This window comes from Phoca vitulina, unplaced genomic scaffold (assembly GCF_004348235.1).
Source record: "Phoca vitulina isolate PV1807 unplaced genomic scaffold, GSC_HSeal_1.0 scaffold9, whole genome shotgun sequence".
Taxonomy (NCBI): domain Eukaryota; kingdom Metazoa; phylum Chordata; class Mammalia; order Carnivora; family Phocidae; genus Phoca; species Phoca vitulina.
In genome coordinates this window covers 45,171,329-45,192,100 of record NW_022589712.1, presented here as the reverse complement: position 1 = coordinate 45,192,100, position 20,772 = coordinate 45,171,329, and the positions used below count along the sequence as shown (strand labels likewise).

At 42.5% G+C, this 20,772-nt stretch overlaps 1 protein-coding gene across 2 annotated transcripts in view; it reads left to right on the top strand.

Annotated features, from left to right (window-relative positions):
• Positions 1 to 2,116: 2,116 nt before the first annotated feature.
• DSE (dermatan sulfate epimerase) overlaps positions 2,117 to 20,772 on the top strand; it is a 78,249-nt gene continuing 59,593 nt past the window's right edge. Inside the window, exon 1 of one of the 2 annotated variants that reach the window (XM_032408019.1) lies at positions 2,117 to 2,309. The gene's annotated coding sequence lies outside the window, so the exon portion shown is untranslated. Of the gene's footprint in view, positions 2,310 to 7,891; positions 8,172 to 20,772 lie in introns of those variants that run through there. The other variant, XM_032408018.1, reaches the window with a different exon arrangement.

Genomic DNA, 20,772 nt, shown 5'->3' with positions numbered 1-20,772 from the left:
AATTGAAGGCAAAACTGGGGATGAAGGGAAGCAAATGACAATGGGTACTGTCACCTTTGAAGAGTTCTAAATCCCGCTGCACATTATGATCACCTGGGAAGAGATTTTAAATGCTAATGCTTAGACTCTAGCCCTACAGATTCTGATTTATTGGTCTGGTGTGGGGCCCTTATTAAAAAGTATTTTATCAAAGTCCCTCTGCTGATTTACTGTTCTAGGTTGGAAAATCACTGAGCTAGATGCCTACTTGTTGAAAAGTTAAATCAAACCAGATGCTTTTTCTAAGGTGTCTTCCAAATTCGAGAAGATCAATGGAAATTAACACTTCTGGATTACCTTCTATAGCTAGGCACTTTCACAATTAATCCTCTCTAATAATTGAATTAATACATGTAAATCCCTTAGCACAGTGTCTGGCATGTAGTAACTCTCAAATATTAGCTATTTTTATTGTATAACCATTCAATGGAGGTACTGTATCTCTACATTACCAATGAGGGAACTGAGACTCTGCAGTTAGTTTTCCAAGTCCTCTAGTAATAAATTGCAAAATAGGGGGCGCCTGGGTGGCTCAGTTGTTAAGCGTCTGCCTTGGGCTCAGGTCATGATCCCTCGAGCCCCGCATCGGGATCCCTGCTCAGCGAAGAGCCTGCTTCTCCCTCTCCCTCTGCCTACTGCTCTGCCTACTTGTGCTCTATCTCTCTGTCAAATAAATAAAATCTTTAAAAAATATATAAATAAATAAATTGCAAAATAGGGATTTAAACCAGATTAAAGCCAGTTCTAAATTAGAGAGCCCTTTCTTCTCTGCTCCACAGGTCAGTGGTTTACCTGAGTGAACATTTAAAAAATTTAATAAAACCACTTCCTGTTGACCTGTTTGTAAGGAATCTCTCTTCAAATGCATTTTTTTGAAAAAGAGAAGCAAAAAAGTAGACATCCACATTTTTTTCCTAATGTGGCCTAACGTGGAAGGTCTTGAGAACCTCTGAAGACAAGGGAAATGCATGGAGGTGGCCCTTTAGAACTCCCAACAAAGCACTTTGAAGCAAAACGAAGAAAAACTCTGCTCTCTGGTAAAACATCTCCAATTCTAATGAATGGGTAAACATCTGTCACTTTTGTACCTCTAGCTCTGGTAGGTTTGATTACACGCTAACACGGAGGGAGGCGAAGTCAGGCCTCAGGTGATGGCCTGGTCATATAGGACACCTCCCTGGAGTCAGGATGGACCAGGCTGCGTGCAGTGGCTGCTTTAAGAAAAGGGAGGAAATCTCTCCGAAGGGGTTGTGACTACTAAGGTTGTAAATCCTCCACCTGGAAAACTTTGAGGGATCAGAGGTCTCCTCTCCCTCCTCCTCCCTCACCCTTCTCCCTACACGGGCCTAGGAGCTAAGGTAAATGAAATTTCCTCTTGAAAGTCGCATACACCAAATGCTCTGTCCCTGGCCCCTTTACCTTTGATGATTAAAATCCGTTGAGTTTGCAGGGTTCAGGGCTTTTGGATTTAGTGATCTCCTTAGTGCAGTTAAGGGGAGAACTGCTTCTAAGTAGGTGATTTCCTCCCTCCTCTCTGAGAGTACAATCGAACACAGGAGAAAAAGAGGAGTAACTATTGTGGAGAAGGGGAGGGGAGTGGGCAACAGCCTCGGGAGCAAGGTTCTCAGCGTTTTCCTCGATTTCCTTCCCCAGGCTGTACGGAAGCATCAGCTCCTCCCCCCCGGGCCTCCAAAAGTATCTTTCAGAGTCGAACCCTAAGGGTGTGGGTCACTTAGAAACCAAAGCAACTCGGAGCCAGAGAGGCCTGGCAAGGCAGGGGTTCGTGGAGGGGAAGGGTGCGTGGGGCCCCAGTGGAGGGGAAGGCCGAACGCAGCGCTGAGCCGGGGAGCCCCCGGAGAGGAGGCGGCGGAGAAGGCGGGGCGGGCCGGAGGTCGGGGTCCGGCGTCGGGGGGGTCCCCGTTTCCCCCTCCCCATTCTCGCCTCCCCGGGCTCTGGTGACGTTGCGGTTTCCTCCTCCCTCCACCGAGCCTCAGCGCCGGCCGCGTCCCGCCCTCCTCCCCCCTTCGCCCACACCCCTCACCCACCCGCCCGCCCGCCCGGCTCGCAGTAGCGCCGCCCGAGGCTGCAGCGGCGCATCCCGTGGCGCGGCGCCCACCGGCACCCAAGGCGCGGCGGGCGCGCTGAGGGCTCGGCTCTGAGGGCGCCGGGGGTCCGGGCGCCCTGGAGTGAGGGGTCCGAGAGGAGGCTCCGGAGCCTGGGCCGAAGCTGGGGAGACAACGCCCGAGAGGCCGAAGCCGCGGCGGGGAGCGGTAAGCGGAGGGGCGCGCGGCGGGCGCCGTTCTGGGCCCCGCGCGGCGCAACTTTCTTCCGGGGTCTCGGGCGGGTCTCTGGGCGCCGGCGGAGGCGGAGAGCCACGTCCCCTACAGGGCGCGGAGCGCCGCGGGCTGCTCGCCCGGGCCCGGCGCGGCTGGGCTGCTGGAGGGCGCGCGAGGCGTGGAGCCCGAGCCGTGGGCTTGCCGGGGCAGCTCCTCGCCCCTTCCCGCCCCTTGAGCGCCCGGCGCAGAGTCGGCGCACCGTAAGGTCCCGGAGATCGCTTTCGGTGCCTCGGCTCCGGCCGGCCGCGCCGCGATTTCCCGGCCCGCCCGCGGGGCTCCCGCTTCCCCTCTGACGGGTCGGGTGGCACAGCCTTGCGCCCTTCTTTCCCTGCGTGCCCCGCTAGTTGGGGAGGGGGTGGTGATGGTCGTGTGTGCGGACCCCTCTGTGCGCTGGCATCCCCTCCGTGCGGCTGCGGAAGCCGGGGAAGCACGTCCCGAGCCTCCCCCAGATGCTGGATTCCAGCGCCGCTTGGCTCCGCCGACGCTCGGAGAAATTGTGGGTAAACCTCACTCGCAGGCAGCTCCTGGTGGTGGTGGTGGTGGGACGCTTGACTCACAGGCTGGGAAGCTCTGTAAGCAATGCCACATGGGCTGGAGATCTGTCGGGGCTGGAATCTGAGCTAAGTCTGTGACCCGGGAACTTTCTCGTTTTCATCGCTCATTTGAGGCAGCAGCCTCGGCTTAGGCTGGCTGCCATTGAAGGTTGAAACCAACTCCATTGCTTAAATGCAGGAGGGGAGCCTCATTTACCTGGAATTCCTTAGGTCAGGAAATGACACTTTTAGTGTCTAGAGATCTTCATGTAATAAAGTTCTTTAAAATATTTTTCGTTAGTCGTGGTTAATGAGACATTAAATTTGAGAATGGACGTTCTCTCTTAGAAATCGTTTCAAAACAGGCTTTTCAGCATTTTTGACAATTTAATCTTTCAGGAACTCCCTTTTCTTCAGCTTTTTAAAAAATTTCTCGGGGCGCCTGAGTGGCTCAGTCGTTAAGCGTCTGCCTTCGGCTCAGGTCATGATCCCAGGGTCCTGGGATCGAGCCCCGCATCGGGCTCCCTGCTCCGCGGGAAGCCTGCTTCTCCCTCTCCCACTCCCTCTGCTTTTGTTCCCTCTTTCATTTTGTCTCTCTCTGTCAAATAAATAAATAAAATCTTTAAAAAAATTTTTTTTCTCAATAAATGATAACTTCTGAAATGATATATGTGCACTATTTGGTAGAGTATTCAGACAATGCCACCAAAATGGATCATAAAAATGTAATGCCCTTGGAAGAATAGACTACAGGATTATCTGAGTATTTGTCTATCATGTGTTAACTTTTTTCTTTTAAGGTCACCATATAGGCACAAGTCCTTTTATGAAGTGTGTAGGTTAGATGTATTTTAGTAAAAATGAGAAAAGATGAAATTTAATGCCTCCATCATCTACTGACCCCTCTGTGTGGGTACAGCAAGAAGTGCAAGACAGTGCTGGTAATTGAGGAGATATACAGAGGTATATAAGAAACTGCCCTAGTTCTCCTGGAGTTGTCAACGTAGGGAGAAAATATAAAGAAGAAGCACCTGAGAGTTTGAGCCTGACAAGTGTCATTTTCCGTTGATTGGTATATCATGTCAGTGTCAGTTTCATCAATTTTTGGTTAATAAAGACAGTGGCCTGCAAAGTACATTTTTACATTCAGGTTAATATATTGATAGTACAGTCATCTCTGAGGTTAGGGGCCTAGTGTGGGATGACACTGGTAGGAAGTTAGCTAGGTTGGCCACATGAGGTCAGGACCATTACAGTGATTAACATTTTGTGTGAGTATCAACTTTAGTATTTATAAAATTAGTTCACAAATTAAGCTAATACAGGTTTTCAAATGAGATTTGTGGTCTGGCTAGTCCAATTATCTTGCAGTGCTGCCTCGAGGGGACATGGTGGTCATCCATAAAGTTCTTAACTTCACAGATGCTGTCCTATCTACCTTCACCAGTGCTTCTTTTTAAAGATTATTTAATCTCTGAAAAAGGGTTTATGATCATAGGTGAAAATGCATTCTGCAATTACATAATAAAGTACTTATACATATTTTCATGTTCTTTGTGGTAGATTATTTTGGTATTTATTTGTACTGCCTCGGATTCACACTGGGTTGTGTGAAAGAAACTACATTATTCCCATTCAGTATTATGGTTGCAGCAAATGATTGGAAAGGAATAAAGGATAAAATATTTAAACTTGGGTTTTAATGTATCAGTAATCTAAGTTTTCAAAAGGGGTTAAGAAACTAGTAAAAGACCAGCATTTTGTCATTGCAGTGTATATGATGTATTACTTAACCATTAGCATGTTTGAGTCTAAAATATAGTATTCTTATTGTTTTCTCAGCCCCCCCACCTCCTCAAAAAAGAGAAATAGTGTTATTGCCCTGAGATGTGTTTGTGACAGGCCTTGGAGGAGGTGAGGAGCCTGTGGTAGAGGGAACTTCAACATCATAGTGGATTTTGGTATTTCATTTACTGAGAGGGGCTGGGCCTTTACTATTCTGAAGGAGTGGGTAAGGCATTCCACAAGGTTCAATGGGCAGCAGCCTTCTGAAAGAATGTGTCCAAGCAGAGGACAGGACAGTTCTTGTTACTGATGCCTGAGGGTTTCCTCATCTTGGAATTACACTATCTTCCTCTAATTGGGGGTCACCCAATTACCAGCAGATGTTTGGATGACATAATAAAATTCTCTAAACCTAGAATCAGTGCCCAACATGGGAATTAGGCAAATGTATAAGCCCAGAGTACCAAAAAGAGAAAATGTTTTCCCATGCAATTCATTTGGTGACTTAGTGGCAGATTAGGAACTAGAGAGTAAAATCCCAGATTCTTGAGGCACTGATCCATGCGTGCATTTGGTGACAGCGATAATTAGAAATGGATGAATTTCTAATTATCTTGCCAACTCTAATGCCCAATTCTAATAGGAAATTCCCTTTTAAAAATTAAACTTTGGGGGCACCTGGGTAGCTCAGTCGGTTAAGCATCTGCCTTTGGCTCAGGTCATGATCCCAAGGTCCTGGGATTGAGCCCCACATGGGGCTCCCTCTTCCTCTGCTGCTCCCCCTTCTTGTGCTCTCTGTCAAATAAATAAAATCTTAAAAAAAAATTAAACTCTGCATTAAGTGGATATTTTTAATTGAAATAATTGTTCTTTAAAGAAAATCTCTCTGTTAGTGAATAAACTTAGTCCCATGTTCTGATCCATCTACACTTAGTGTTTCACAATTTCTAGTCACATATAGAAGAGTGGTTTGGTTAGCTGTCGGTGGGGAAGTGTTACAGAAAAGATTCAAACTAGTAGAAAGTATTATGGGTGGGGTAAAGAGGTGCCATTAGGTGTAATAAACTCTTGCTTACAAATTCATATGTTTAGATAATTGAAGGAAAGGAAAAGTCCCTGATAGATCATATGGCTACATGAATACTTGCATTTTAAAATCACCTAGTACTTCTAAGTTTTTTTTCAAATCTAGTATTTTCATATTTTGGCCTAGTGGAAATGGAGAGTGATAACAGAGGAGGTGTCTTATCCTCATTTTAGGGGTGTGGAAATGGAAATATTGTGAAGGTAAGAGATTTGTCTGTCATTTTTACAAATAGTTAGTGGCCTACCTTAAATACGAGGTGAACCCACATTGCACATTTAATTCGACTTTTCTCCTTCATGACTCCAAGTTCATGTGATTAAAGACTCTTAAATTTCATTTTCCTACAGATGTAGTTTATTATCCCTTTTACTACTCACTACTGTCCAGGGACTGTCAGCTCCGTCAAATGCTTATGTGCTTCCCAGACTTCTGTAAACTGGCTCTTTACAGACCCCCTTCCCACAGCTCCCTCTGCTTCCACTCTGGGCCTTATAAGGATTCCATTGTGGGGCCTCTTCGAATTCCCGAATTCCTGCAGAGTCCTAGGCTCATCGCTAAGTTCTCCTTAGCTGCCTTCAGGTCTTTGAGTGCTTTACCACTTGTGTGGCTTGCTTCTGCCTATCCAGGCAAGCTCCAGCCTGTTGGGGGTGTGGAATCCAGATCCTTTTTCAGATGCCCAGAAGAGTATAAACCTGCAGGAGGCAGAATGAGCGTTTGCAGAGCCTGTTGGAGATCACAAAGAAGAAAAGGGAATGATTTTAATTTGGCAAGAGAAGAAAAGACAGTTGAGGCCATCTGTTTCTTTCTTTTTTTTTAATCTTTTTTTTTTAAGATTTTATTTATTTGTCAGAGAAAGGGAGAGAGAGAACAAGCAGGGGGAGCGGCAGGCAGAGGGAGAACCAGGCTCCCCGCTGAGCAAGGAGCCTGATACGGGACTCGATCCCAGGACCCTGGGATCATGACCTGAGCCGAAGGCAGATGCCCAATCAACTGAACCACCCAGGCGTCCCCCCATCTGTTTATTTCTTGGGGTAGTTTGTAATTCAGTAATTCAGAAGAACACTATGAATTTTTAATGTGTGTGAAGATTACCAGTGGATTTCCTTCTAGTTGTTTCAGCTCCCTAGGGATATTCCATAAGCATGAACGTGGTAAGTGTTGTCATCAAATGTTAGTAAACAATTCCTGAAAGAACAGAATTTGCCTCTTCAGTAATATCTAGAAGCTATAACATACTGATAATAAGCGTGGTTTGTTTTGACATTTCGTATTTGGGAATGGTTATGGCCATTAGATAAGTATGGTCCTGTTTTTAAAAATATAACAAGACATATATGCAGTTAACTCTCAATGGCTTGTACGTGACATATGTATTGTAGGTTATTTGTGTCCATCTGCTTTGTCCTAGACAGGGTCAGAGAGAGTTTGCGACTGAGTGTATATTTCTACATGCCAAAAAAATTTTTTGGTATTATTTATGGAATTAATATTGCCTCTCTTCTCCCCAGTTAATATGAAAAAATAGCAGGATAATCATAGTAAAATTTCCTGTGTGTGTTTAAATTAGTATACACTGCTCTTTTAGTAGAAATCGAATAGGTCCACAATCAGTTAAAGAACTGTCATTGAAATCTTTCCCTTTGAAATATTCATTGCATACACAGATGCCTTAGAGTTGTAAATTTCTATTTGTTGATTAAATCAAGGCTTCTGCATTTTTCTTGCATGTAACAAACTTAGCTACTAAGCAACAGGCACTTGATGCATGCAGATGTTATACCACAGCAAAGCTGAATCAGCATTTCATAACTCTTAAAAGGAATTTGTAAAGGAAATGGGCTTACCAAACTTGTGGGTCTATAATATTTTTATTGATGGAGTACACAGGCCATATACTGGCTTTACTATTGGAGTCTAATGGCTAGTGCAAGAAAAATGGGGATATTAGTTAGCAATTCATGAAGTGGGAGGTAACAACGTTAGGCTGGTTACATACATTTCAGTGTATAATGTAGTAATCTGCACATTATGTTGTGATGCTAGCAGGGATTACTCATTTCCAGATGTCACAGTCGACACATTGACACTTAGATTTAGAAGATTCCCTTAGATTGAAGTATGGAAAGGGTTATTGCATTGCTAAAGTTCGTTTGCATCCAGAAAGTTGCGTCACTGACAAGCAACTCAAGAATTGCATGATGAAAATCACCAAGTAGTTTAAAAGTGTTCCCATGCCAAGGTACGCTCAACAGCCTGGCAGGCCCAGGAGAGGGGCGGGGAAGACTGCCTGGCTGCGGGACAGTCCTGCTTACCTTCTTTACAGCTCTGCCTGTAATTCTTTCTTCTTGAAGCAGCACTGTTTTTGTTGTGTGAGCCTACTGAGGACAGACTGTAAGTCATGGATTTCTAGAATTCTGCAAATTCTGGTGAAGAACTCTTCTTGGGGCCTTGGCCGTTTCATGATAGCATTCTAGGAGGTACAAATGGGGCCAGAGTCACCAACAGTGTGGATAATCAGGCTTGGGCCAGCTGCATTTTGGAATCACCTGCAGTGTTTACACTTCTCCCTTGGGGGGGATGGGTCTGGCAGGAAGGAAAAAGTAGCCTGAAAGGGAATGTTGAACAGCTGTTTTCCATCTTCCCTGAAGAAAAAGAAGAGGAAATCGACTTACTGCAAGTATCAGGAGGGATTTATGCTAAATACAGGGAAGTTTTTCTGAATATTTTAACCTTTAGAATGGCTTTCTGAAGGAGGGCTTGGAGTTCTTCTGTGTTTAAAAAGGTTTAACTGAGGCTGTCCTGGAGGGATGTTAGCATCTGTCTTCTCGGGCTCTAATTTTATGACTTCGGCTCTTCTGGATATGAAAATCTTAGGAATTAAAAAGGACTTAATTATATGAATATAGAAGAAATGGTCAGTTTTAGTGTTTGAAACATAAGTTATCTTTATGGTTTCTACTTAGCATTTTTGTTATTAGAACAAAGTATTTGCTCACTGACTAAATACTGATTATGTGTAAAAGTCCTTTAATAACCTTTCATTCAGGTACACATTATAATATCTGAAAATTCCTCTTCTCTATACTTAATCTGTTTTCTCCCCCAAACAGGTCGCTTTTCTCCACATTTCTTTTTTATTCAAGAAAACCTTTAAAAAAGGTTTTGGCACCAGACTATAGTATTCCATTTGGGCTTTTCAGTAATATCTTTTATGTTTTTCTGCTCTGTTTTTTTTATAGTATAACTAGACTGGCAGTAGTGGCCACAAGAACATATGGGGCATTCATCAGTCATGTGGTCAAAATACAGAGGTTGCCTATGTCAGAAAGAGTCTGGAAACTTCTCTCATTTACTAAACTTCTTATAGCAGTATTTATGGTTAAAAATTAATTATGGTATTTATAAAAATGGAAAGTGAACTTTGTTTCATTTTTGTTTAAGAAAATAGAATCTCCAAGAGAATTGAGAGTTTCAGGCCAGTGGTTCTGTTTTTTCTCAATATTAAAATTAGACAGTACTTGAGGTGTAATTCTCTTAAAAGCAGGTTCATTTTGATGCAACAGCAAGTGTTGGAAAAAGCACTCTCAGCCAGTGTCAGTGGGCAAGAAGTGGAGCCCAGCAAAGTCAGTGTCTTAGGCAGTTGGAATTCGGTGTTTTCAACTTAGTTTTGCAGTCCATGGTTTTAAAGCAGTTTTGAAATGACCTTTCTCAAAGGAAATTCTGATTCTTGGAGGCACTGAAAAACCTGCAGACTTATCTTAGGTAAGAGTGTCTTTTGCTGGCCCCTTTGGTGGTAAGCTTAATTTCTTCTTTCCCTCCTTTATCTTTACCTTGAGTCTTCCATAAGTTAGAGGCTATCAGTTCTACTGAGCACCCAGTAGAAGTAGAGAGCAAAATAAGAACCTGTTAGGGTGCCTGGCCAGCTCAGATGGAAGAACCAGTGACTCTTGATCTCAGAGTCGAGTTCCAGCCCCACATTGGGTTATAGAGATTACTTAAATAAATGAACATATAAAAATCTTAAGCTTCACCGTTTCTTCTAAGGAAACCGAGCATTGTTCAGATTGGATTCCACGTTAACCATGTGCTATGTTATGGTTCTAAGGTTCTCACCATTAAAATTTTTAGACTTACTGTGACTTGTATAGAATTATTCCATATTAAATTCAAATTAACAAATAGTTAATTTTGAGTATCTGCTGCAGGAACTTGGGAGCTTTACAAATTCAATTTCATTTCTAGTTGTTGAATTTCATCTTGCCAGTTTCAGGTTAAGTTGGACCACGTTCAGTATCTCTTTCTTGGGGAAGAAATGTGTGTAGCATTTATACTACTAAATTGCCATAAAATGATAAATCCCGTGCCTAAAGAAGGTGAATTGAGCTAGCAGTGTTAGGGCAGATACGTAACAGATCCTTCTTTGTGTGCTTACACCTTTTTTTCTTGTTGGTGAAGCCACTGAAGTTTGGTTCAGTGATTGCAAGTTTTAGAAAAGATAAATCCGTGTTACTTGGGAATGAATGCTTTGATATATAACTTTTTCCACTGTACTTTTGAACCTGGAGAGTTAGATGAAAGAACATTATACTTCAGCGATAGAAATACTGAAAGGATTTAGTCATTCTGCAAGTATTTGCCAGGTAGTTCTGTGTTTGAAGGGACGTCTGTGTGGAGGCTAAGAGGGGAAGCATACAAAATAAATAGGATGTGGTTTCCAGGCTTGGGGAGCTATAAAATCTGGTGGGGGAAGGATAACCAAGTATGAAACTTTATGAGAACAACTAAGTGCTGACCAGAGCCGAATGCATGCAGTAGAATGGCAGGAAGGAGGAGATCCGTAGGATTACCCCGGCAGAGAATACCCAGCTAGGAGGGGAGAACGAACTGGGCCTCAGAGGACTTTATGCCAGAAAGGGGAAGGAAAAAAGCATCACAAGCAGGGCAGCTGAGCCAAGGTACAGGAAGCAGAGAAAGGGAGTGGCTGCTAGGTCGAGGAGAACTTGGGAAAACCATGGGAATTCACTTCTCTCCTGTAACGTTCTCTTTCCTTTCTTCCCTTCATTATGCATCTGTTCTTCAAGTATTTCTTGAAGGTCTGACTGCATGTAATCAGCTGTGTCTGACACTTTAAGAAAGACCAGACCAAGACCCCAGCCTCACAACAGCTTATACCTCAGTGGGTAAGATTCACCTCCAATCCCTTTTGGATCCAGAGAAGACTGAAACCATAAATATGAGAAAGGAAGATAACATATACCTTCAAACAACTCAGTGTGCATGTAATTAGTACTAAATGCATACATTAGTAAATGCATATAAAGCTATAAACATTTTTATCGACCTCTTTTTAGGCCCAATTCAGGCAGCACCTCCTCAGTACATCTTTCTCCACCCCAGCTGGTGGTAACTTCTGTAAATCTCCATAGTAATTTGTCATTATCAGGCAAACATCCTTCTTTTTATTTTAGTGGTTTGTGTAAAAATTTCATTTCTTTTGCCATCTTATAAGATGATGTAAGCACCTTCTTGGCTGGCATTATTCCTGAATTCTCAAGGAATATTGAACAATGCATATACGAGGCCACAGGGGAGACCACTTATGGATGGAGCTGCCAGGGAAGGCTTCATAAAGAACGTTGTATTCTTTGAGAAAGATAAGAGTTTGGGTGTGGAGCAGCACGGAGGGGGAGTTCCATGAACGAGAATAACAGTGGGAATAAAGGACAAAAATGTGAGTTGTGCTGAAGCAAGGAAGAGCAGGTAAGTACAAAGGGAGAATTTGTGTAGGGAGGAAATGAGTGATAAAATGAAGGTAGGCAGGTGCTAGATTGTGGAAGCTCTTGGATGAGAAATTTGTTCGTTTTATTGTGGGAAATAGAGGCTCTTGGATAGAAAAGTGATATTATAATCGTGATTGTTTAATTTGTGAGGAATTTTGTGGTTTACAAAGATAGTTGTGTCATGGGTAGTATGGTCAGACTGCGTGGGTTTCTCTCTTGGCTCTTCACTATGTATGTGACCTTGGGTAACTTACTCAGTCCACCTATGCCTCAGTTTCCTCATCCGTAAAAAGGGGATGATACTAATATCTACATTATGGGCCTGTGGTGAAGATTAAATGAGTTAATCCGTGTGAAGTACTTAACACCGTTCCTGGCACTTGGTAAGCACTATATGTATTTATTGTTTATAGCAATAAGAATTACGATCTCTGCTTTTGAAATGAGAAAATTGTAGAGCTAGGACTGCATTTGCTAGAGCTGCTGTAACAAAGTACCTCTCACTGTGTGGCTTAAACAACAGAAATTTATTCTCACAGTTCTAGAGGTTAGAAGTCCAGAATCAAGGTGTTGATGGGGTTGGTTCCTTCTAAGGCCATGAAGGAGAATCTGTTCCATGCCTCTCTGCTAGCTTCCGGTGGTGTCTGTCAGTCTTTGGCATTCCTAGGCTTGGCAGTACTTCACCCTGATCTCTACCTTCATCATCACATGGCATTCTCCCTGTGTGTCTCTCTGTCTCCAAATGTCCTCTTTTTATAAACATACCATATTGGATTAGGGACCCATCCTACTCCAATATGAGCTTTTCTTAATCAATTATATCTTACAACCCTGTTTCTAAGTAAGGTCACATTCTGAGATATGGGTGATTCGGACTTCTACATGATGAACTTTTATCAGACACAATTCAACCCGTAACAGACTCCAAGTCAGATCTTTTGAGTCTATCACACTATGGCCATGGTGTGCCAGAAGGATTGTGGAAGAGGGGAGGTAGGTCTGTATGAGAGACAGTTAGTGACCTCTCCTTGGCTTTTCTGTCTCCTATTTGCCCGGACCTGCACCATTCCCTGAATGGCTGCAGTGATGGACGTGTCACAGAGACTCTTGAGATAAGGATATCTCCCTGTCTCCTGAAGGGATCTTTTGCATTTCTTTCTTCTTTCCAGCATAGCAGTCTCTTGCTTCTTTCCATTTGGGGATTGGAGAGAAAAGTATTCAGATAAGTTTAGGGATATTAAACTTGCACTGGATAATTTCAGTCTTCTCTATAAATTTGGACGATTTATCACTGTCCCAAAGTATAGGTGAGAAAGGAAGAATTGAATACTTTTGGAAAGAGGCAAAAATCCAAAGTATCAACAGTAAGGATTTTATTAAAGAGTCTATTGGAGATGAGTAAGTGGGTCAATATGCTGAAGTCAGAAGTTGATGCCTCTCGGGTTTATTGTTGGAATTGAGGTGGAATGGGCAAATATGATTGAGGTTTGTAAGTCACTGAGGAAGTTAAAAATATCCCCAAACAATAGAAATTGCCTGCGGTGGTTAAAAAGAGTACATCCACAAGTGGTGATTTCAAGTGGCAAAGGTACTAGGAGAGTCACAGAGAGAGCTAAGGGGTGGCCCCAGGAATCGAAAAGGCTCACTCCACCTTCCTTGTGGGTTGGGAAGAATGAGATGTGACCTCCCAGAGAGCATAACAGAGGATAGGGTGTCATTGGAAGGAGCCTAAGTGACATCTGCTCCCCCTCCCCTGCCTCATTTAACTCAGGAATTGCCTGACAGGTGGTCCTCTTACCTCCACATTCATTTAGGACGATACATGAGAAGAAAGTTTAGAAAATAAGATTAGTACAAAAGGAGTTTTCTCCAGCATCCAGCTCCACGAAGAGAACACCATCAGATTTGACAAAAGAAATAGCTAGGTGGAATCTGGTTGTGAGCAGAGAGGTTGGGTGAAATGTGTAGAATGGAGATGAGAAGTGTATGCCTAGATTAGGAGATGTGGAAAACAGAGCTACCATTCCCAGAGTAGGATGCTAAAGACAGTATGAAATAGAAACAGTTGATTCACCAAGACATCCAGTTAAGCGTGTATGACCTTGGACATACAGACACAAACATTATTCTTTTGTTATTCTTTTGTTCTGCACAGTGATCATAGTCTTCAGCAGTCTAGTAAAGCTTTTCCTTAGTTTCCTGGCTAGTAACACTTTATAGATCTATAAAAACTCACCATAATAAGATATTTAGCACAAAATAATAGGAGTGGCATAGGTGTACGAGAAATAATTCATTAGAAAGCATCCTGATTCTTTTGAATTCTCTAGCTAAAAGAAATGTTATCAGTAGAGGAAGGTTTGTTTTTTTTTTTTTTAATTTGCAGATAGCACTAATAAAGCTCTTATACCAAACCATTAAATAATAATAATAATCTTTGGGAATACAGTTAAAAGTGGGGACATGAAGGGAATCACTCTAAATTTCAAAACAGAACAACTTTAATAAAAGTCTTAGCACCAGACAACCAACCATCCAGCAGAAAGAGAGGCCTGGGCAGGAGTAGATGGGAAAAGTGGCGGGATGTCTAATCCAATGTGAGATGGGCTGAAAGTTTTATGGTGGCATTTAGAGAAAGACCTGGAGAAAAACCCATGAAAACCATTTGTGGACTGTTGGGAAACAAAATGGGATGCTCAGGGCATGGAGTGTGATATGAGGTGGGCCAGGCACATTAACGAAGGTGTGACAAGACTTGGGGGCACAGCAAGCCACCTGCAGCCTGGGGCAGATGCGGTGCGAGCTTTGTGCCCCAGGGAGGGTTGAGAGGGCAGTGAGTATGGGGGCCGCTGTCAGTAAACTGTAATAATCGCCCTGAGTAACCTTGAAAGGGTCAAACATTGTAGTCCATTTTACCTCCAGATGGTTTGTCTTGGTACACAAAGATTTTTATTGCTTCTTTTTATGTAGTTATATAATTATATGTATAGTTATCTCTGAGTTTTTAAAGGTTTACATCTTGACACATTAGTTAATCCATTCAGTAAATAATCTCTGCATGTTTATTAAGTGCTGGGCACTCTTCTAGGTGTTGGGGATATAGCAGAAAGCAAAGTGCCCTTATGGAGCTTGCATTCTAGAGGGGGCAGCCAAGCAGACAAAAGAAATAAGTAAATTATATAGTAGATTAGAAGGTTATAAGTGTTCTGAAGAAAAGTAAAATCCAGAAGGGAGTTAGGGAATGGTGGTGATTGATTTAAATAACGTGGTCCCAGCCAGCCTCGCCGAGGAAGTCACATTTGAACAAAAGCTTAAAGGAGGTGAGGGAGCAAGCCATGTAGATGTCTGGGGGGAAGCATTCTAGGCAGGAAGAACACAGGTGCTGAGGAAGGAGCATGCCCCATGAGTACAAGGAGAGCAAGCGGGCCACATGGCTAGAATGGGAAAAGACACAGAGAGGCAACAGGGGCAGGCCACGTAGTGCCTTGAGAATGATTGTAAGCACTTTGGTTCTTACTCTGAACAATGGGAAGCCACTGAAGGATTTTAAACAGAGCAGTGACATAACCTGAATTGTGATTGAACAAGGACAGGTCTGGCTGCTGTGTTGAGAACGGCCATGGGGAAGTAAGGGTGAAGGCAAGCAGACTAGTTTGGGACCTTTGCAATAATTCTGGCAAGACATGCTGTGGCTTAGGCGTAATGGCAGGGGCGAAAGTGTCTGGATTCTGGATGTATTTTGAGGATGGAGTCAACGGAATTGGCTGATGGTTTAGACCTGGACACAGAGTGGGCAAGGGAAGGAGGGGGAGTTTCGGCCTCAGTTGCTGGCAGTATTGATTGCCGGTAACTGAGATGGGCAAGTCCTGAGAATACAGTGCCTGTGTCTTTCGGTTAATTACATATATGTATCATTGTTTTACAAACCAAGGCTGTGGTATTCTGAGTTTTGATTATGATTCATAAAAGGACATTTGGAAAGTACTCAGAGATTTCAGTGCCAAAGGACTGTGATCTGTGAGACAAAAATGAGAATCAAAAAAAGTGCATATAGGGCGCCTGGGTGGCTCAGTTGGTTAAGCGACTGCCTTCGGCTCAGGTCATGATCCTGGAGTCCCTGGATCGAGTCCCGCATCGGGCTCCCTGCTCGGCAGGGAGCCTGCTTCTCCCTCTGACCCTCCCCCATCTCATGTGCTCTCTCTCTCTCATTCTCTCTGTCTCAAATAAATAAATAAAATCTTTAAAAAAAAAAAAAGTGCATATAAAAATGTTTGAGAATGTGAAAGGCAGCAAAAAAGGTTCAATGTTGTCATTGGTGAGTATTTGAAGATTGGAAAAATGGAAGAATGCTTGAATATAAGTAAGAAATAAAAACGAGCTTCATGTATAGTGAGAAAAGCATCACTCTCCAATATATACTCTGTATACATACTCATGAGTGTATATACTCATCCAATAAATGAAATTTTTATTTTGATTGAGTAAGCTGGAATTGTAGGTTTAATGCCAGCAAATTACTTTCCCATGAAATTCTTTTAAGCCTTTTGCCTAACATCTGTGTATTTCATTTTTTGGATAATACCTATAGCTTTTAGGCAGTCTCTAAGTCCGGTACTGTAAATTCTGCTGTGTCTTTTGCTTCAACAGCAGTATCCTTGGACAGAATCATTTTTCTGGGGATAAATCATAGAAAAAAAGCAAAAGTTGAGTACAAGAAAAAGATTTGGTGAATATTATGCCAGTACTTTCTAATGGGGCAAATTATGTGGCAAGACTCATACTTCTCACAGGAATTAAGATGATTGGACTAAGAAGCAGACTGGGGAGGGGATTCCCCAAGACCGCCATCAGACCCAGTGATCCACTAGAAGCCACTCACAAAAAGGTGTTTTAATCATGAATATAGTTTGACACAGCCAGGGGTACAGATTAAAATCAGCAAAGGGAAAAGTTGCGTGGGGGAGAGTTCGGGAGAAAGCAGGCACAGGTTTCCAGGTCTCCTCTCTCAGTGGAGTGGCACTCCTGACCACAGTACATGGCAGCAGGGGCCAAGCGTTGCCAGCCAGGGAAGCTCATCCCAGCCTTGGTGTCCAGAGCTTTCACTGGGGTCCCCACGTGTAGACGCGCAGCACCTGCATGACTGACTTTAGCTATTCAGAGTCTTGCCCCTCAGAGCAAAGATAGGAGTTTGTCATGAATCAGTGTTAGTATAAACTATCTGGTCATGCTGGTACTACATGGCCCGAGGCCTCAGGTATACAAAAATCGTGTATCTGGCAGAATATTACAAGGGCTCAGAGCTCCTCTTGAGCCAGTCCTGAAAACAGGCCTTTCTTAGAAATTTTGCAGGGTTTGAGCAGTAGGCCTACTGGGTTAACCCTTTACTGCATAGCGTGGTTAGCATGCTAGGGCCTTGAGGATGCTATTAGTGTTTCTTAGAGTCATTGTGAGAGGCTAAACCTATAGGACCTGATCCTGGAGGAGAATGATATCAGGACATACCCCAAATATACACAGTTTTAGCTAAATTCATAAATGAGTGAAACTGAGTAGATTACATATCAGAGGTTAAGTGTGTTTTGTGGTACTTAGCCTGAGGATCTATAATTGATGTCATGACTCATTCCACAGAGGTTTGCAGATACCGGGCTAGAGGAGCAGAGGACCTGACCTGCAGGGACATGTGGTGTTGACTGAAATCAGGAAAGAGGTGGAAAGGAGGAAAGGAGGCCTCAAGGTGACATTGAGGCAGAGGAATTGGTTCATTCGACTCTGGAGGCTGAGAAGTCCCGTGATCTGCTGTCTGTAGGCTGGAGCCCAGGAAAGCTGGTGGTATAACCCCAGTCCAAGGGCAGGAGAAGACTGATGGCCCAGCTCAGGCAGGCAGGCAGACAGGCAGAGTGCGCACAGAGTGTGAGTGCGCATGAATGAGAATGAAATCTCCTTCTGCCTTTTGTTCTGTTCAGACCCTCAGTGGATTGAATGGCTCACCCATATCAAAGAGAACAATCTCCTTTACTTTTACTTGGTCTGCTGATTCAAATGCTAACCTCTTGCTGAAACCCCTTCGGAGACACATCCAGAAATACTACTTAACCAGATATCTGGTACCCATAGCCCGGCAAGTTGACACATAAAATTAACCATCACACCTGGTAAGAAAGAAAGTCACATATCTAAAAATCCAAGGGGGAGAATTGGTTATAGAATTAAAGATAGTTTTAGCCACAAATTCAAGGAGTTACATTACCAACTGGAAGTTAATATGTATTGCCATTTATTTATTTTTAAAGATTTTATTTATTTATTTGAGAGGGAGAGAATGAGAGAGAGCACATGAGAGGGGGGAGGGTCAGAGGGAGAAGCAGACTCCCCGCCGAGCAGGGAGCCCGATGCAGGACTCGATCCAGGGACTCCAGGATCATGACCTGAGCCGAAGGCAGTCGCTTAACCAACTGAGCCACCCAGGCGCCCCAATGTGTATTGCCATTTTGGGGAAGTAGAAAATTATTTAAATCAAACATAAGATTTTTTGAAGTCAAACTTAGGTTCAGAAGTGATTTTTTTCATCTTTTAAATTTCATCTAGACTGGTGTTTCTATGTGTAGGATGTTTTTCTGGCTGTAAACACATGTGTCATTGTGGTATATCAGAAAGCTTTATCTCTCTATATAAATATTGGTTGATGAAGAAATAGTATTAGATTGAAGATTTCTTCTCAGACGTGTTGAGTTACTTGGAATATGTAGTCTGAAGGTTATAAATGTGTCGTTGAGCTGGAAGAAGGAGAAACCTCTTGGCCTACTTTATATTTGTCAAAATATTTGATATTTTTAGGCTCCTGATGACTCTGCAAGGTTCTGAGCACACAATGCATTGTACCTATTTTAAAAATAACATTCTGCGTGTGATAGTTTTATGAGCGCTTCCTCCTGGTGTCATGGCACACTTCCTCTCCATTGGACCGACCTTGGTCTCATTGAGAAGATGATGATGACTGCTAGCACTTAGGTATATCAGCTAATTGAAGATCACAGAGACCCTATGAGGAAGGTATTATTTTATCCAGTCTCTGGAGGGGAAAACAGGGACATAGCTAGGGCCGTGGTGGTGCTGGGATTCAAACTTTGGAAGTCTGGCTCCAGCTTATGGTTACAGCCACTAATCATGTTCTGAGGTGAACAATGATGACTAGCATTTTGGGGGAACTCTTACCAGAAAGTGTTAAGTGCTTTATAGGTGTTATCTCATTTATTCTCCTAACCGTTATATGAGACAAATAATATTTTCATCTTCATTTGAAATAAGGGACTAGGTTTCGATAGTTTGCTTGTCCAAAGTCAGAGCAGTAAACAAAAGCCACTCTGATCCCCCTGTGAGCTCTCTTAGCCACCTCTCCAGTCTGCCCTTGTCAGTCTATGGCAGGAAGAAAAATTGTACTTTAGCTTTTTAATGATTATTTATGGTTTTGTTTAACTGTTGTTATTTGAAATTGTATGAAGTTATATTTAGCCACTAGCTTCATTCTCTTTATCTTCTTTTCTATGCTTTATATTTTTAGCCAGTAATGCCAGAAAAGTGTTTTCGTGGTTAAAGATATTGCTGAGAAAGCTATAGCTGGTTTTGTAGAACCTTCCAGAGAATCTTTGGTTACTTACTGTTCAGAAAAATTTTGGAGAAAAAAATGATTGTTAATTTTCTTTTGGGTCTGTTAAATAAATTATGTTGGATTAAGGGAGAATTCCTTTTTATTTTTATTGTCAGAGTAATACAAGTTCTGCAGTTTAAAATAAACCAATTCAGGGGTGGCTCAGTCGGTTGAGAGACTGACTCTTGATTTCAGCTTAGGTCGTGATCTCAGGGTCACGGGATCAAGCCTGGAGTGGGGCTCTACTCCACTCTTGGCAGGGAGTCTGCCTGAGATTCTCTCTCTCTGCTCCCCTCCCTCTGCTCCTCCCCCTGCTCGCGCTCCAATGCATGCACGCTCGCTCTCTCTCTCTCAAATAAATAAATCTTAAAAAAAAAACAAAACCTCAGAAACATCATTTTCGTAGATTTCTATCCTATAATTATTAAGGGCAGAGCATAATGTTTCTTGTTTACTTTTTATCCCTGTGCCTAGCACGGTTCCTGGATTTAATAGCTGCTCAATATGTAGCTGAATTAATTAATTAATATTTACAAGAAATTCTTACCTCCGACATGGATGGGAAATTGATCTTCCAGTTCTGGAAAACAATGCATTGGAAAACTTAATGTGCATAAATTACTACTTTTTAAACACTTTGGAATACCAAAAAGAAATACACTTAATTATATTCAACATTATATTATCTGAAAATAGTATCAGAATAAAAAAATATTTTTAAACAATTTTATTTATTTATTTTTAAGATTTTATTTATTTATTTGACAGGGAGAGGGAGAAGCAGGCTTCTTGCAGAGCAGGGAGCTCAACGCCAGGCTCGATCCCAGGACCCTGAGATCATGACCTGAGCCGAAGGCAGATGCTTAACTGACTGAGCCACCCATGTGCCCCCAGAATAAAAAATTTTGAAAATACTTTAGCATATTTTATTTTAATACCATCATTAAGAAAATCAATTATAATTGTAGTAAAGAGGTACCAATTAGAAGGTGTCCAATTGTTAGACTGCTAGATAAACTAGAACTTACTTATAGCTTAGAAAGTATAACCATTTCATTTCCTCTTTTAGACTTTTTGTAAGCAAAATTAGCTGCTTCATTGATCTCCTCAGTGACTTTGTAAATCTTCCACCATACCTCTACCCTGCTTTCTCTTTGCCCCCATGAAAGTATAGATTTTACTTCCTTTCTATTTTCTGACAGCCATGCTCTCAAAAACTGGGTCTAATTTGTTTTTAGGTAATACCTTCATTTATTTATTTTTTAAAGTAAGCTCTATGCCCAACGTGGGGCTTGAACTCATGACCCCGAGACCAAGAGTTGCATGCTCTACCTACTAAGCCAGGCAGGCACCCCAAAAGCTGGATCTTAATGGTTCTTAGTTTTGTAGTAATGTGCACCAGGCAGAACTCTACCACTAAATGATGCCTTCAGTTTGATAGCCACTAAATTACTTATTCAAGTAGTCCTCTGGTGAATGGGAGATGGAGCCTTCATTTTATTTTTATTTATTTTTTTAAAGATTTTATTTATTTATTTGAAAGAGAGAGACACAGCGAGAGAGG